Below are 17,324 nucleotides of genomic sequence, written 5' to 3'. Positions count from 1 at the left end.
GTTCGCGCAGGCTGAGATAGTCCGACAAAACTTGGTATCTAAAATGTGATGTACGTATACATACATGTGTCTCTTGCTCGTATCAACCTCCATCTCGAGGTAACTGGCAGGACATCGGTATTCTGAGAACAAGCCCATTCGCATGATGCGAATTAATGGAGATATGACAAAAACATTTGGATTTGGGAAGGCATGCACTTTGAGCATTCGACATCTTCTGCTGAAATTCTGCTATAAATATGTCTTTTCAGACATTCTTTTACCACATTACAAGCTTTAATGGTGGAGCTTCTGTAGTCATGGATACTTCTGTTAGGCTCGTCAGCAAAAAAGCGCAGGTCGCTTTCTTGGGAAATATCTCCGATCGGAGATTGCAGAGGATGACGTGTAGGAAGAATCCTTTAATAATAGCTACCATTAAATGGATACTTGGAGAAGATTTTATTGATAATACAGACCGATACCAAGTGAATACGAACATCTGTTTGCAATTCGTAGCCTCTCTACTAGATTGCGGTCAATCTGGGTTGCTAGCTTTGCAGCTGACTTAGGCTCTCTTTTCCAAAGATTACTTGGGTGGACTGGAGAATGTGGTTGCATACTACGTCCCTTTCTGAGGGCTTCCCTTGCCATCTAACCTTGAGAGGTTCGTCATACACAACGAGGAGGTAGCTTGGCACCTGCTTAACAGTGGGCTGAAAACAATGACGTTGTCCTCTCATCGGTATTGCATCGAGCTTGCCGTGGAATTTCTTCTGTGTGTCCATTTGATAGTCCCAGTCCCGGAAGGTATGAACTGGTATACTGGATTCAGGGACTATATCTTCCCAAGGATTCTAACGCCAGATCAACAACCAAACCTGGTTGTTATTTTCATGTTCGGGGAGCTCGAGAGCACTTTTGACTCAGAGTGGTCGGGAGAAGAGGAAACTTCTGACGTTGATGAGGACGAGACTGAAGAGAGCTGCTAAAGATGTGATGAACCGTCGTCTTGGACTTGAGAAAAATGATTGTAGAAAAGGAGGGGCCAAGAGCCTACTCATTTTTTAATAAAAATACAAAAATGTTTTTAATATAATGGATTTTTCGCTTTTCTCCTTTCTCTTCTTTCTCTTCTTTCTCTGTTTTCTCTTCTTTCTATTCTTGCTTCCCCGATTCTAGCCGGGAATAAATAAGATAAATAGGTACTAAAAGTACAATATATACATTATATACATTTAAAAGGGGATGAAACACCTAATGAAAAGGTTTGAAGTGGAAACCATTAACCGAGATTGGGAGGGGGTCCCCATTCATGTCTTCTAGGTCGAAAGCATTGAAACCTTTGCAATGTATAATGCGGAAAGGTCCCTCCCACAGGCAGTCGAACTTGGCATGCTGACCAGGCTTCACCGCCCTCTCGTTATATTTCAATACAAGGTCCCTGAGGCTGAAGATCAGATCAAAGCTCTTTTTACTATCAAACCATCTTTTGATGACTTCCTATTTGTATTGGAGGGTTGCGAAGGCTGCCTCCCTCGCTTCTTCTAGCTCCATAATCTTTGCCAATCTTACGGCCATAGGGCTATTTTTAGCCACTTCAATTGATTTTAGTAATTGCAATGCTTGGATCTCTAGCGACATGGGGAAAAGTGCATCCTTTTCGAATACCAGCTTATACGGGGATTTTTTTAGAATCTGCTTGGGTGTAATGCGGTCCACCCATAATGCACTTCTCAAGTGGTGATGCCACTCCCTCTTGTATTCAGAGCCGATCCTTTTAATAAGTTTGATTAAGTTTTTGTTAGTGGACTCGACAAGTCCATTCCCTTGAGGATAATATTTAGAAGAGGTTTTGAGATAAATACCTCTGTTGAGGGCGAATTGGGTAATTCGTGAGCCTGTGAATGTGCGTGCATTATTCGATATAATAGTTTTTGGGGGACCGTATCGGCATGCCGGATCCTCTAGGAAAGCCAACACCTCGCTTTCTGATGAATTTCGTAAAGGAACAACTTCAGACCATCTAGTGAAATAATCAGTAGCAGTCAGGATCCACTTATGTCCGGCTGAACTAGGGGGGTTGATCATTCCAATGAAATCAAGGCCCCATTGAGCGAAAAGATCTTCCATTGACATGAGCCTGAGTGGCATTGCAACTTTCTTGCTCCTTCCTGTGTAATACTGGCACTCTTTGCATTCCCTCACTAAATTGTGTGTGTCCTTGAACATGGACGAACAAAAATACCCAGCTTGAGTAATCTTGATAGTGGTTGTGGGTGCAGAGAAATGGCCTCTTGAGGAGCCGTAGTGGAACTCGTGTAAGATTTTATTAGCTTGGCTCTGGTCTACACAGTGGAGTAGGACTCCATCAAAATTTCTTTTGAAAAGAGTTCCATCTATTAAGCGGAAACTGCTATTTTGGAGTCTGTAAAATCTCCTCTTAGCCGGGGGGAGATCTTCGAGAAAAATCCCGGTCTTCATGAATTGCTTTCTTTTGTCAATCCAGTTGTCGTTTGGAACATCAGGCAAAAGCATAACCATTTCCTCTATGGCCACTTCATCATCGCGGGGCTCGCACTTTTGAACTATATATTCACACAGGTCTCTCCTACAAACGAGCTTTGTTGGCTTGATATCAACATCATATTCGAAGATCTTGGTGATCCAATTTGCCCTTGTTTTAGTGATGTCACCCTGCATAATGTATTCTCTTATTGCAGGTGTAGCGTCCTAAAATTGCGACACTTGCAATTTCAACTGCATTTGGGTCTTCACGATGGCAACGCAACACCGAACCTGAATGGAGACCCGAAAACTTGTTCATGACATCAAAAACTGCATTTTTCAGCACCCTGGCCTGATCCTCGTTGCACCCTGTTGTCCTTGGAGGTGGGACCATGGCGCCCAGCGCCCTGGTCCTTTAGGACGAGGGCGCCCAGCGCCCTGGTCCCCCAGGACCATGGCGCCCAGCGCCCTGGTCCCTGGCCCTATTTTTGGGCCCGGTCTCTTTTGGGTCTCGGGTCTTTATGTTTGCAAATTGGAAAATAATCTTTCCTGGTCGGCCTAAGGTCGGAAAAATCAGTCTATCAACCGTAATTGGCAAGTATATAAACTACATTTCCTCTCCCATTTTAGGTAGGATGGAAAAAAGGCGGAAACGATATTCAAACATTCAAGCATTCAAGCATTCAAGCACTCCTTCAAGCAATTGATCATTCCAAGTCTCCATTCAAGGTTAAGTGTTGCATTCAAGACAAGGATTCAACCATTGAAGAGGAGATCACAACATACAACATACAACATACAACATACAACATACAACAACAATTACACCTTCGCATGTAGGAATACAAACATTCTTACAACAAGGTACTAGTACTTGTTTTACATTACAATCATTTACATTTACAACATTTCTCATTTCTTGGTTAATTCCAAAACCGGGGTTTGACCTAAGGGCAAACCCCTAATCCCTAACCCCCCAATCGTCCTCTCTTTTCTGTGTGTAGGTTGCAAGTACGCGGCTATAATTGAAGATCTGGAATCCTTGTGCAAAGACGAACAGATCCCCCTTCGTTTCGCGGATTTTTCGGAGGACCGTGTGCACGCCGGGCGCCATCGTCCCGTCAACTTTCGCTCAAATTTGCAGGACAGCACCATCTTGACATTTTACTGCTAATTCTAGGTCCGCAGCTTCATCCTATATTCCTATCTCTATTTATAAGTGAATCTTTCTCACTTTTCATGCATTCCTAGCTTAATCCTTCTATCTACATTCTTTACAAAAGAGGGTAGCCTTGCTGTCTTAACCCTTGAAACTCATTTAGAATCCAATCTTGCCTTGTGTGGGATTGGATCTTGTGGGTTTCAACCCCTCTTTTGAATGTAAAGTCTCCCCTAAGTGAAAACCGTCAACCCTAGTGACCCCCTTTCTCTCTCCTTGGAGTGGTGGGGGGAACACTTAGGGTTCGCTCGCGATTTTCTGCTTTACGGCAGGATGGGCTACGCACACCATGGTTTTATTACAGGCGATGAAATGCCTGAATTTCTTTAGTCCTTTTACCGCGCCTAAGGCCTGCTTCTCGACAAAGTTGTATCGGGCCTCATAATCCTTAAGAGTTTTGTAATGGAAAGCTATGGGATGCTCTCCTCTTTTTTGAGCATCTTTTTGGGTTAGGACCACGACGATGCTATGCTGACCATAAAAAAACGTACATTATGAAATCCTTTGAGATGTCTGGGTTAGACAATACAGGAGCAGAACATATAGCATTTTTAATTTGATCAAAAGCTTTTTTGGTCTGAGTAGTCCATTTGAAATGTATATCTTTTTTTAACATGAGGGTGATGAGTCTTATTATTTCGGCAAAATCAGAAATAAAATGACTAACAAAATTGTCCTTTCTTAAAAAAGATTGGACTCCCTTCTTGTTGACCGGGAGGGGAAGGTCTTTAATGGCCTTGACTCGGTCTGGGTCAATGGAAACACCCTCTTTTGAAACTATATGCCCAAGTAATTTTCCTTGAGGAACCCCAAAGATACACTTTTTTGGGTTTAAGGAAATCCTAAATTCAAGACGTTTTTGGAGGACTAATTCGAGATGGTCAAAATGATCCTCCTGGTGCTTGGAAAACACAGTCAGGTCATCTAAGTATATTAAGATGATCTTATTAATTAGGTCTTTGAAAGCTAAATCCACGGCCCTTTGAAAAGTTGCCCCAACATTTGACAATCCGAAGGGCATCTTTTGGTACGCAAACACCCCCACTTAGTGGTGAACGTCGTCTTGTGTTGGTCCTCCGCTTTCACACTTACCTGGTTATATTTTGAGAGATCGTCGAGCATTGAGAACATTTCTAATCCCGCCACTGTGCTCAATATGGCAGAGGATAGTGGTCTTTGAGAGACGCCTGATTTAGATCTCGAAAATCCACACAAAGCCGAATATCTCCATTCTTTTTCCTAACAGGAACCAAATTTGAAACCCATGTACTGTGTTTTATGGGGTAAATGATCCTTGATTCGATTAGCCTTTTCAACTCCTGAGCCATGAGAGACTCAATTTTTGGGTTAACCAATCTTTGCTTTTGCCGGACCGGCTTGGCCTCATTTGCAAGCTCGATGGTATGCTGGATGATATTAGGATTGTATCCTCTTAAATCCTCATAAGACCAAGCCATGACACCTTCATATTCATCACAATATCGGGGCAACTTCTTTCTATCTTTAAAGGAAACATCTTTTCCTATCTTGAGAACTCTTCCACTGTCGACTGACATTTCGACGTAATCCTCTTTTTTTGCTGTGAGCATCTGCTTATCTTTTTTGGCATCCTTGTGGTCAAACAGGTTCTCTAAAGTGATCAAACTATTAGGGAGCTTGTTAGATCTCAACTGGATGACCTAATTCCCGTAGGATTCTTTTATCTTAGGTTGCAGCTGATCAACAAATTCTCCCAAGCTTTGGATGAACAAAGCAATTTGTTCATCGCTCTCGAACACCTACCAGTGAGTATCATTATTAGGGATAGCCGGGCAGACAACCACGCTGACTGCTTGGGAGCTGGTGAGTAAGTCCGTAACAGGATCAAACTGCACTCCGATGGTAGGCATTTGGTCCGCTATGGTATTTAGTTTCCGAGGAATGCTTATGATATTGAAAGCATCAAAACTCTCTATTAGGTCGCACACTCTAGCACGGTAAGACCTCATGCGGATGTGCTTGGCACTGGATATCCCTCGAACTTGATGGACCACCAGCTCAGAATTGCCAAGGACTTTCAACTTTTTAATGCCCATCCTTTCTGCCATGTTCAAACCTTGAATCAGTCCTTCATAATTGGCTTCATTATTTGAGAGCGCGAACTGCAACCAGAAAGGCTTTAGGATTTGTTCGCCCGAAGGGGGAGTGAGACAAACTCCCACTTCAGAGCCCATCTTACATTTCGCATCGTCGAAGTGCAGGGTCCGTAGTGCCGAAGACAACTGCTCCTCAGAGAACGGATCCTTAGTAAGCTTTGGGATGATCTGATTTTCTTAAAAAATGCAATAGGTACCCAGGCCAATGGCATGGTAGTTAGATAAGGGGTCTGAATCTATGAACTCATTAAGGAAGACCTCTTGCTCGGGTGGTATTTCTCCTGTTACTTCTTTGTCTTCTAAAAGCTCTACCACCTTTCGTTCATCATTTGATATAGAGGTGTGTGTAGGTTCAAAATTGATCAAGGCCTGGTCGGTTATATGCTCAGCATGGAGGGGTTCTGAAAGGATTTTCATCTTGGCACTGCATTGGGTATGGAGGATGAGATGGGACCAATCTAGGGACATATAGCCTCCTATTTTAGCGGTAAAATCTTGAGAAAGACAGAGCCCAAAGACATGCGGGATATCAATGACCACTACTTCTTGAGACACCGTCACACTCAAACATGCAAACAATGTTAGGGGAAGGTTTTTAATGAGACCTACCATTTGAACCCTGTTGCCATCGAGCTGCACAACCCATTTATTCAAAGGGTCATATCTGATGTTTTATACTTCGACGATTTGCTTAGGCATGACGGTAGTGCTAGACCCAGAATCTATCATGGAGTTATGCAAAAGTTTATCTCCAACTATAAGGGTAAGGTAGAAAGGATTTGGCTTAGACTTAGCTTCTCCTTGGGTAGTAGGGGGTGAGCCTTCATTTGTTAATACGGCCAGACAGTGCGCTTTTCCTATTGTGGGTCCGAGACCCGTTCCGTCAGTCTAAAGAGATTGTGGAGCTATCGCACTTGTGTCTTTTCCGTCATGAGAAATAACCTCTCTTAGTATGTTCTTTTGCTTCAGAATACTCAGGAGGTCCCACAGAGAGACATGAGTCGGGTCCTTCTTCAATTGTTCTACCACGTCTAGCACCTGATGTGTGAGAAACTTTGGCTCCTTTAGCTTATAAGGGATGAACGCCTTCCTTAGATAGGAAGAGTTAGTGACCGGTTATTTAGGAGGCCTGTCCATGGGCATTGCCCTCATATTGCCGGTGCTTTCCTCAGTCAAACGCCTTTTGGAGTGGAGATTGTAATCTGAGTGCACAAGAGGAGTTCCATCCTTCAAGGTGATTGTGTCGTTGGTCAGCACTGCATCCTCATCTTCCATCCATGAAAAAAGCGCACGATCAAGGGCGATCTCTACTTCTTGTTGCAATGACATTCCTTGCATATGAGCGACAAAAGCCACATTATCCATACCCGAAGATGTATATGCAAACTCATCCGACGTCATGCCTGAATTCCTTTGTTTTGCAACCCTCTGCTACAAATTCCCTCTTGGGAAATTCCTCGAAGTATGAGCATTGTTGCATGAAAAACCTTTAGAGTTGGTGTCGTCCGCCAAGTTATTTTGGCCCACTGTCAGTTCCCTACCAGTGGTTGGGTAGACAACCTGCAATGGATTGGGGACTGGGACTATTTGGCCATTCGGTCAAGGAGGTTTATTAGCACGATGATTCATATGTTGGTACGGAGGTTGATTCCCTTGGAAATTTTGTTGAAAAGGGGGCTTGGCGGGAGAGACTTGGGCTCTTTTTAGGTTGACAATCTCATTGGAGAAGGATCTTAGGAGATTCTTCATATCACTTACTTCAGCAACCAGAGAGGTGGTTTGGGGAGTAGGGAACGAATACATAGACTGTAGAGTGGACATACTAGGAGTAGCTTCTTCTAAGACTTGAGTGGATATTTCAAAGAATACTGACATTATAGGGCAAGGGGCTAGCTTCCCAACGTCGATAAGGTTATTTTTCAGCTTGGACTGCTATGTCAAATGCTTGCAGAAGAGTATTGCCTCCTAAAGATTGAATCATCATTGATATGTCAGAATTGAAAGCTTTTAAATAGAATACGGAAGCCATATCCACCGGAGGGCGAGCAGACAAAGGTAGCCTCCGCCAGGTTCGTTGAAATCTGAGATTAAAATCAGTTAGTGCTTCGGTCAGAGCCCTCTTTATTGTGATGAGTTGGTGCATCAAGGACGATCTATCAGCTTTATCTGAGAATCTCTAAAAGAAATGATCTCCTAGTTGATCCCAATCTCCTATAGTGCTGGGGCCTAAGGATCTAAACCAATCCAAAGCTTTTTCCTTGAAAGAGGCTACGAGCAATCTTAGATCCACATTTTGTTCAGTGATACCATGGATAGTGCAGACAGTGGCTACATCTTGCAAATGCTCCCCAGGAGTTTTATGACATTCTCTTATGAACTTAGGAATGACCTTAAGCACAACTGTAGGGATGGCTCCCCAAACCACGGGTGGAACTGGGGGAATGAGAGGGCTACCATTATCCCAGTTAAAATTTTTTTTTGGGGGAACGTTTGCCATCACAACATGTATGACTGCGGGAAAACTCTGTGAGGATGAAATTGTGGCTGAATGGATGGCCACCAGTGGAGGAAAAAGAAGGTGAGGATTTAAAGTTGTCTGACTCCGGGTGATAGGCTTATGACTCATAAACTAGCTCAAAGATATATTTGAAGTAAAAGGTCCCACCGGGGGTGCCTGAAAAAGAACTGTTGACTCTAAATTTTACCTTGGAAACAACAACCTTATGGGAAATTCAGTGATGGGGGACCAATTGCGCGGGTTTCACTGAATGACCTCTGGGATTGAGAAGTCGACTCTTCCTTATGGGTTTGGAGGAAAGGGAAAAGAAGGAAACTTTAAAAACAATAAATCTAGACTATTGAGGCGATACGGCAGAGCATTTTTAGAAGACATGAGCATACAAAACACATGCACATATGATTTTAAAGCCCATTCAACAATCTACAAGTCTGAATCAAGAACATAACCAAGACACAATTAATTTTCTTTGCAACATAAGGAAATGCTTATCATGCATTTACCAAATAACAAGTGCAAAACATAGTTTAATCGGCAAAAATATTAGATAAATGTATTTCCAAAGTTATTGGAATTCTAATAGAAAAACACAAAAAGACCATCAAAGCATACTGAAAAAAGTATCACAAAGGCCACAGGCACAATTTGAATAACCTTCTCCAGAAAACAGTAATAGTTTTAAAAGGCTAAAATTCCTACTAAGCAAACTTAATTGTTCTTTTTGAAAAGTTCTGAACCCCTACTAACAGGGAAAAAGCAAGCATAAATAGAGCTCGCGGCTCTGGAAACAGCTCCCAAACACGTCAAAAAGGCATAGGCACCCCCGAACAAAAAACCATGCTGTGTCGCCCTGAAGATCACACCCAACAAAATGGCCCCAAGACTTCTCTCCCTGCCTGCAACAATCTTCATACTATCATAAACTAAAAGGATCTCGCTAACCGCAGAGGGGCAAGCTAGAAAATCCTTTCAAACAGAAATGCACCCGCTAAAACATGACGGTGTTGGGTAACCATTTGCTTACTGCGCTAAAAGGTGGGCCCCGAAAAGAAGCCCAGTCAGCAATGTCTTTCCATTTGTCACCGTTATGCTACTCCAAAAACTGAACGCCAAATATGGACCCAGGGCGCTGACAATTGTCTTGTACGCCCCGCGCTGCTGGAAAGCTGAAAAGGCAAAATTAAGCAACCCGACCGAAAACCTTAGTTACGGGAAAATTAATGTGAACAGGTAGAAGGTATTGACTTTAAGGAAACTTTTTCTCTAGTAGCTAGGATGGAAGCTATTGGAATGTTTCTTTCTTTTTTAGCCTACAAGAATTCAAGGTATGTTAAGTCAATTTTTTTGAAAGGAGAAATTGAAGAAGTGTACATTAAGAAACCAAATGGATTTAGATTGTTAGAGGATTTAGATGTGGTTTTTAGGTTAGAGAAGACATTGTATGGACTCAAACAAACACCTAGAGCATGGTATGTGAGATTGGACATATATTTGTTATAACAAAGCTTCAGGAAAAGTATTGCAAACAACAAAATTTATTTTAAGGTAGAAGGCATTAAGCTGTTGATTGTTGTTTATGTTGATGATATTATCTTTGTAGGATGTGATGGTTTGTGTAAAGAATTTGTAGAAGAGATGCAAAAGGAATTTGAGATGTCTATGTTTAGAGAAATTCCATTCTTTCTTGGTCTACAAGTTATCAAACTGAATGATTGAATCTTTATTTCTCAAGCTAGATATGTAAAAGAAATGTTAAAGAAGTTTGATATGGAGAATTGTAAACCTGTTACTACTCCTTTACTTGTTGGTTGCAAACAAGGCAAAGATAATAAATCTCTGAATGTTGATCAAAAGAAGTACATATCTATGATTGGAGGACTATTACTTCTTATTGCCTCTAGACTAGATATTATGCAGGTTGTATGTTTAGTTGCGAGATTTTAGGCTAGTTCAAAGAAGACTCATGATCCAATAGTGAAGAGGATTTTTAGGTATCTGAAAGGGAATTAGGATTTTGGTCTATGGTATAAGAAGGATGGAGATTTCATATTGAAAGCATATACAGATGTTGTTTGGGACGAAAGCATTGATGATAAGAAAAGTCCTAGTGGCGGTGCATTCTTTTTGGGAGATAGATTGCTTTTATGGATAAGTAAGAACAAAGAATCAGTGTCATTATCTACTATAGAAGCATAATACATTGCAACATCTTTTTGTACTCAAGTTATATGGATGAAACATACTCCTAAGGATATCATAGTGATATATGATGAAGCTATTTCTATCATGTGTGATAATACTAGTGCTATAAACATTTCAAAGTATCCGGTTATGCATTTAAGAACAAAACATATCTCAATCCGTTATTATTTCTTAAGAGAGAAGGTTGTAGATAAAGAAGTCAGATTGGAATACATTTTTATAAAAGAACTAGCATCAGACATTTTTACTGAGGTGTTGGTGAAGGATACTTTTGAGTATCTTAGGGAGATGCTAGGGGTTACTACCCCTTCTTTTTCTAACTAGATGCATTTTAGTGGTGCATCTCTCTAGGGGAACATTCAACGCTTATCCTTTATCTCCTGGATTGATGTTGTTATTTCTCTTAGGGGGAGCAGTGGTGTGTGTTGGTTAGTATGGTATGCAGATCCCTTTGTCTTTGCTATCAAAGGGATAGAGAGTTGTTGTTGCTGGTATTGCATGAAGATTACATTGGAGAATATATTAGGAAGTGTTGTCATTGATATCAATAGCAACTGGTAATGAAGCAATAAAGCAACTTGTAATGAAGTAGTAAAGCAACCGGTAATGAAGCAGTGAAGATGAACCGATAACCCTATCTAGTTGAGAAGCAGAACTTTAATCGATGAAGCTTGGAGATTGGTTGTGATGATCTATGACCGAATGATGATCAGTGATGAAGATGCCACGTAAGCATGATGCACATGATGAGTTTCAAAATGGTTCTGGCGCGTAAAGATAACCGTTTATCTTGGGAATGATTAAATGCATAGTATGAAGTGACAAACATGTGATGTGTTGCAAGATTTATAGTGCGATGATTCAAGAGCAGTTATAGATGTCTAGAAGAATGTAAATTTGATTGCATGTAATCTAACGGTCAAGATTAAGTCGACGTGTTTGTAATCTCTATGAGATTTTTAGGGTTTGTGTTGTGTTACCGACCTAATGTTTTTATTTATAAGGTCAATGAATTGATTGAATGAGTGGTTGGAAAATTTGATTAAGTGTGAAAGTGATTGTTTCCAAACCAAGAGGTGTGTCTGTAGAATGATGTGAAGGTAGATAAGAGCGGTAAAGGATTTGATTCAACAAGGAAGTGATATTTCTAGATTGGTCAAGAATATGTTGTTCTCTAACTATTACAACAGTTTGAAATTCCCTAACAGGGTAAGCTCTAACATGATTGTTGTTGAAATCCTCTAACCAGGTGATCCATTAGCTTGGATTTGAAATCCTCCACCGAGGTTACCTTTAACAAGGTATTTGTAGTCAATCCCATAACCTAGTGGTCCTTAATCAGATCTGTTCCTAACAGAACATACTTTTATAAGCTTCTAACAAGGCTTGGCTCCTAACAAGGCGAACTTCAGAAGAGTTCAAAATAATTGTGGGTATTCATCCCCACCGTGGTTTTCCCCATTTAGGTTTCCAAGTGAAAAAATCATTGTGTCAAGTGGTGAATGATTTTGTGGATGTGTTTTTGGTATGGTTGATATGAATGATTGGTAAATCTTCATAGATATATATAAATGGCTGGAAATGATCTGAAATATGTTATTATTGGTATTAGTGAAGTTGTTTAAGGTTTTGGTCAAATGATATTTAAGTTTCAGATCTATTGCATTATATCACTGATGTATTAAGTCAGCCGATAAGGTTTGTTAGCACAGTTGCATATTTGTTAGAGTGACTAAACCGGTAAACTTTGTGAGTTTATTCTTAGTTGATTCTAAGTTGGCGAAAAGTTAGTTTACTCCTCAAGTACTGATTCACCCCCTCTCTAAGTAGTTGACCAGATCTTTATAGTTTCATCATATTATCAATTGGTATCAGAGCATTCTGGGTCCTCTTGAGTATAATCCTAATAGCTTGAGGAAAAGATCCAGGAGAAAATGATGAAGAGAGAGGGTCCGAAGTTCAATAGAGATAACTACAGAATCTGGAGTGATAGGATGAATATTTACATCAAGAGCTTGGGAAGTCAATACTGGGATCAAGTTGTCACTAAGTATAACTTGCCTAGTGGAATTCTGATAGATGATCAGAAGAAGGAGCAACAAGAGAACAACCAAGCATTGGAAGCCATCATCAATACCTTGTCAGATTCAGGATATATTGATGTTCATGGATTGGAGACTGCATATGAAGTTTGGAAGAAACTGGAAGAAATCTATGGCGGTGATGAGCATGTAAAGATAGCCAAGGAAGAGAGTCTCAGAGGTAAATTTGATGATATGAGAATGGATGAAGGTGAAAACATTCAATACTATGGTCAGAGAATCAAGGAGATAGTTGGAGAAATCAAAAGTGTTGGAGGTACAGTGGAGGTTGCCACTATGGTTAGCAAGGTATTAAGAACCCTTCTATCGGTCTACGCTATCAGAGTTGCATCCATTCAAGAACTCATATCTATTGACAAGACAAAGGTAACTCTTGACTCTATCATTGGTAAATTGACTGCACTTGAATTAAATGGTTTTGATGGACATGTTCAGAGGTTAGAATATGCATTTAAAGCCTTAGTCTCAACCCCACCAGTAAGGAAAAGAAGAGAAGTAAGTTATAGTCATGAATCTAGATCTAGCAGAGAGGTAGATGATGATGATAGCCTGATGGAACTTGAAACATTTTTGGCCAAGTGGTTACCCATAGGTACCGATAAGTATAGAGGTAAATTACCATTGAAATGTTTTACATGTAACTGGATAGGACATATTGCTGCTAACTATCCTAATGAAGATAAGAAGCAAAAATAAGAGAAATATAGGAAGTTTAAAGGAAAAGGAAAAATAAATTGTTTCATTGCAGTGGATGAAGGTATTACATATAAAGAATCCAAGGAAGATACAAATGAGGACATTGTCTTTGTTGCTATCAAAGAAGACATATTAGATCAGAAGGCATTGGTCTCTCACTTGGATAATTCAGATGACTGGATTATTGACAGTGGTTGTTCACACCACATGACTGGTGACCTGAGCAAGTTCCTAACATTGAACGAATTTGATGGAGGTGTTGTCAGATTTTGGAACAACTCTCCTTGCATGGTAAAAGGCAAAGGATCCATTTCCTTGAATGGTAAAAGTAGTGCAGATGATGTCTATAGGGTTGATGGTCTGAAACACAATCTTTTGAGTGTTGCTCAACTCAATGACAAAGGTTATCCGTTAGAATTCAAGAATGGATTATTCAAGATATTTGGAAGCAAGGTGAACTGATTGCAACTGGCAAACAAACCAAAGGTAACCTATTTCACTTAAACTCTAAAGTCAATAGTTGTTTGATTGGAAAAGTAGAAGATAGTTGGCTTTGGCATCAAAGGTTTTCTCATGTGAATTTTGATAACATTATAAGAGTCAACAAGTCAAAATCAGTAAGAGGATTTCCACAGTTGGACAAATCGGTGAATGCTTTGTGCAAGGAATGTCAATTAGGGAAAATGAAAATCTCAACCTTCAAGAGAAAATCTTTCTTAGCTGAACAATTGCTAGATTTGGTTCACACTGACGTATGTGGATCGATGAGGACTAGGAGTATTCAAGGCGATCAGTATTTAATGATATTTACTGATGACTGCTCAAGAATGATGTGGGTCACATCCTTGAAAGACAAGACATAAACATTCAACAAATTTAAGGCATTCAAAGCGTTGGTTGAAAATGAAAGTGGAAGGAAGCTGAAATGTTTAAGAACTGATCATGGTGGTGATTTTTCTTCAGGGGTATTCACTAGATACTGTGAAAACAATGGGATCAAGAGGCAACTATCTGCACCAAGGACACCACAACATAATGATATTGCAGAAAGGAACAACCGGTCAGTGGTTGAAGCTGCTAGGACTATGTTAATTCAAGGAGGTGTAGCTAAGACATTTTGGAGAGAATCTATCTACACAACTGTTTATACAATGAATCGGATATTCATCAAAAGAGGTAAAGAAAAAACACCCTATGAATACTGGTATGGTAGATCACCAAATGTTAGTTACTTCAAAAGTTTTGGTAGAAGATGTTTTATTAAAAGAAGTGATTATATTGGAAAGTTTGATGCCAAAAGTGATGAAGGCATATTTCTTGGTTACTCCACCAAGAGCAAAGCTTACAAGTGCTACGACAACTGGACTGAGAAGATAATTGAAAGTATCAATGTCCGAGTAGATGAATTTCCTGAAAAATCTGAAGAAACCAGCAAGGAAAAGGAAGAAGAAGAACCAAACACACTGTTTTTGGAACCGGAACTAGTAAAGACAGAAGTTGGAGAACTGAAAATAGAAGCCCCAGTTCAATCGGAATAGGAAGGTCCAACAGAACATGAAGAAAGTGAAGAAGAAGAAGAACCTAAAAACCAAGATCAAGTTATTCCAAGGTATGTCAGACTTAATCACAACCCCGATCAGATTATTGGAGACAAGAATGTAGGTGTGTTAACTAGAAGAAGGCTAAGTGAAAACTCTTGTATGATCTCCACCATTGATCCTAGAACAACAAAATAAGCCTTTGCAAATGAAGAATGGATCAAGGCAATGGAAGAAGAACTTGATCAAATAGAGAAGAATAATACATGGTCATTGGTACCCAGACAAGAAAACAAGAATGTAATAGGCACAAAGTGGGTATTTAGAAACAAATTGAATGAAGATGGAGCAGTGGTAAGGAATAAAGCCAGACTGGTATGCAAAGGATATGCACAAGAGGAAGGTGAAGATTATGGTGAGACATTTGCACCTGTAGCAAGATTGGAAGGAGTAAGGACTCTAATTGTCTTTGTAGCATACAAAGGATTAAAGGTATATCAGATGGATGTAAAATCAACATTCCTAAATGGAATATTGGAAGAAGAATTCTACATAGAACAACCAGATGGTTATGCATTAACTGGAGAAAAGGATATGTCATGCAAGCTACATAAGGCACTATATGGATTGAAACAAGCACGAAGAGAATGGTATGAAAGATAGTACTCTCACTTAGTAAAGATAGGTTTTCAAAGAACCAGTGAAGACAGTAACACATATTTCAAGACAGAAGGAGATAAAATACTGGTAAGTGAGGTCTTTGTTGATGATATCATTTTTGGAGGTAATGATGATATGTGTCATGATTTTGCTAATGAAATGAAGAGTGAATTTGAGATGTCACTGGTAGGTGAGATAAAAAATTTCATAGGTTTGCAAATCCAATAGATGAAGGAAGGATTTTTTTATCACACAATCCAAGTATCTGAAGAAAGTGTTGAATTTTTTTGGAATGGGAGATTGTAAACTAGTTGGAACACCAATGGTTACAGCCTGTAAATTGTCAAAGGAAGATGATTCTGCACCAGTTGATGAAAAGGAATATAGATCCATGATAGGTAAGCTACATTATGCTGTCCACGATAGACCAGACATTGCTCATGTAGTAGAATTGGTTGCTAGATTTTAGAAAAATTCGAAGGAGTCACACATGATTGCAACCACGAGAATTTTCAAATACTTTAAAGGCACAATAGATTATGGATTATGGTATCCATATGCAAGAAACTTTGACTTAAAGGTCTATACCGATGCAGATTGGGCAGAAAATGTTGATGACAGGAAAAATACAACCGAAGGAACATTCTTTTTTGGAAGTAGATTAGTGTCTTGGAACAACAAGAAAGAAAGTTGTATCTCTCAATCAACAACAGAAGTTGAGTATGTTGCAACTTACATGAATTGTACCCAAGCAATTTGGATCAAACACATATTGGAAGGTTTCAAGCTGAAGATATCTGAACCGGTAAGAATTTTCTGTGATAACACTAGTGCTATAAATATTTCTAAGAACCCAGTGTTGCATGCTAGGACTAAACATATATAGCTGAAGTATCATTTCCTGAGGGAGAAAGTTCGAAGCAAAGATGTATCACTAGAGCATGTTTCCACTAAAGAACAACTAGCATATATTTTTATTAAACCTCTACCTAAGGCTACATTTGAATATCTTAGAGGTGAGTTAGGGGTTGTACCCCTACATGAAGTCAATTAAGTAGATATGGGAGAGATCAATCCCAGAGCCTATTGAAAATCTTGAAGAAGGATTGGCGAACAATGGAGCTACTCCACAGGGGGAGCAACTAATTCCAGATCGATGAAGCATGTATAAGAAACAAAATGGTTTACCTTCACTTTGGCATTGCTGTCAAAGGGGGAGAAAAGTATATGATTGAGAGACAAAAAGGAGAGGAGACATATTGCAGACCGGTTACCAGCTGAAGATATGAAGATGCAGTCGAAGGATAGTTTATGTTGAAAATGTAAACCGAGATTCCTATACAAAATGTAAACCATGATTCCTATACCTGAATCATTTGAAGGATAGTATATGCTTTACTCTCAATCATGACAATCAATTGGTATTGATCTTTGTATTTCCATCAATGCCAAAGGGGGAGAATGTTGGCATTGCATGAAGATTGCATTGGAGATGATATTAGGAAGTGTTGTCATTGATGTCAATAGCAACTAGTAATGAAGCAGTGAAGATCAATCGGTAACCCTATCCAGTTGAGAAGCAGAACCCTAACCGATGAAGCTTGGAGATCAATTGTGATTATCTATGACCGTATGATTATCGGTGATGAAGATGCCACGTAAGCATGATGCACGTGATGAGTTTCAAAATGGTTTTGGCGCGTAAAGATAACCATTTATCTTGGGAATGATCAAATGCATAGTATGAAGTGACAAACGCGTGATGTA

Source organism: Cryptomeria japonica, chromosome 6, assembly GCF_030272615.1.
Source record: "Cryptomeria japonica chromosome 6, Sugi_1.0, whole genome shotgun sequence".
Lineage (NCBI taxonomy): Eukaryota > Viridiplantae > Streptophyta > Pinopsida > Cupressales > Cupressaceae > Cryptomeria > Cryptomeria japonica.
This window is presented reverse-complemented; position numbering follows the sequence as displayed.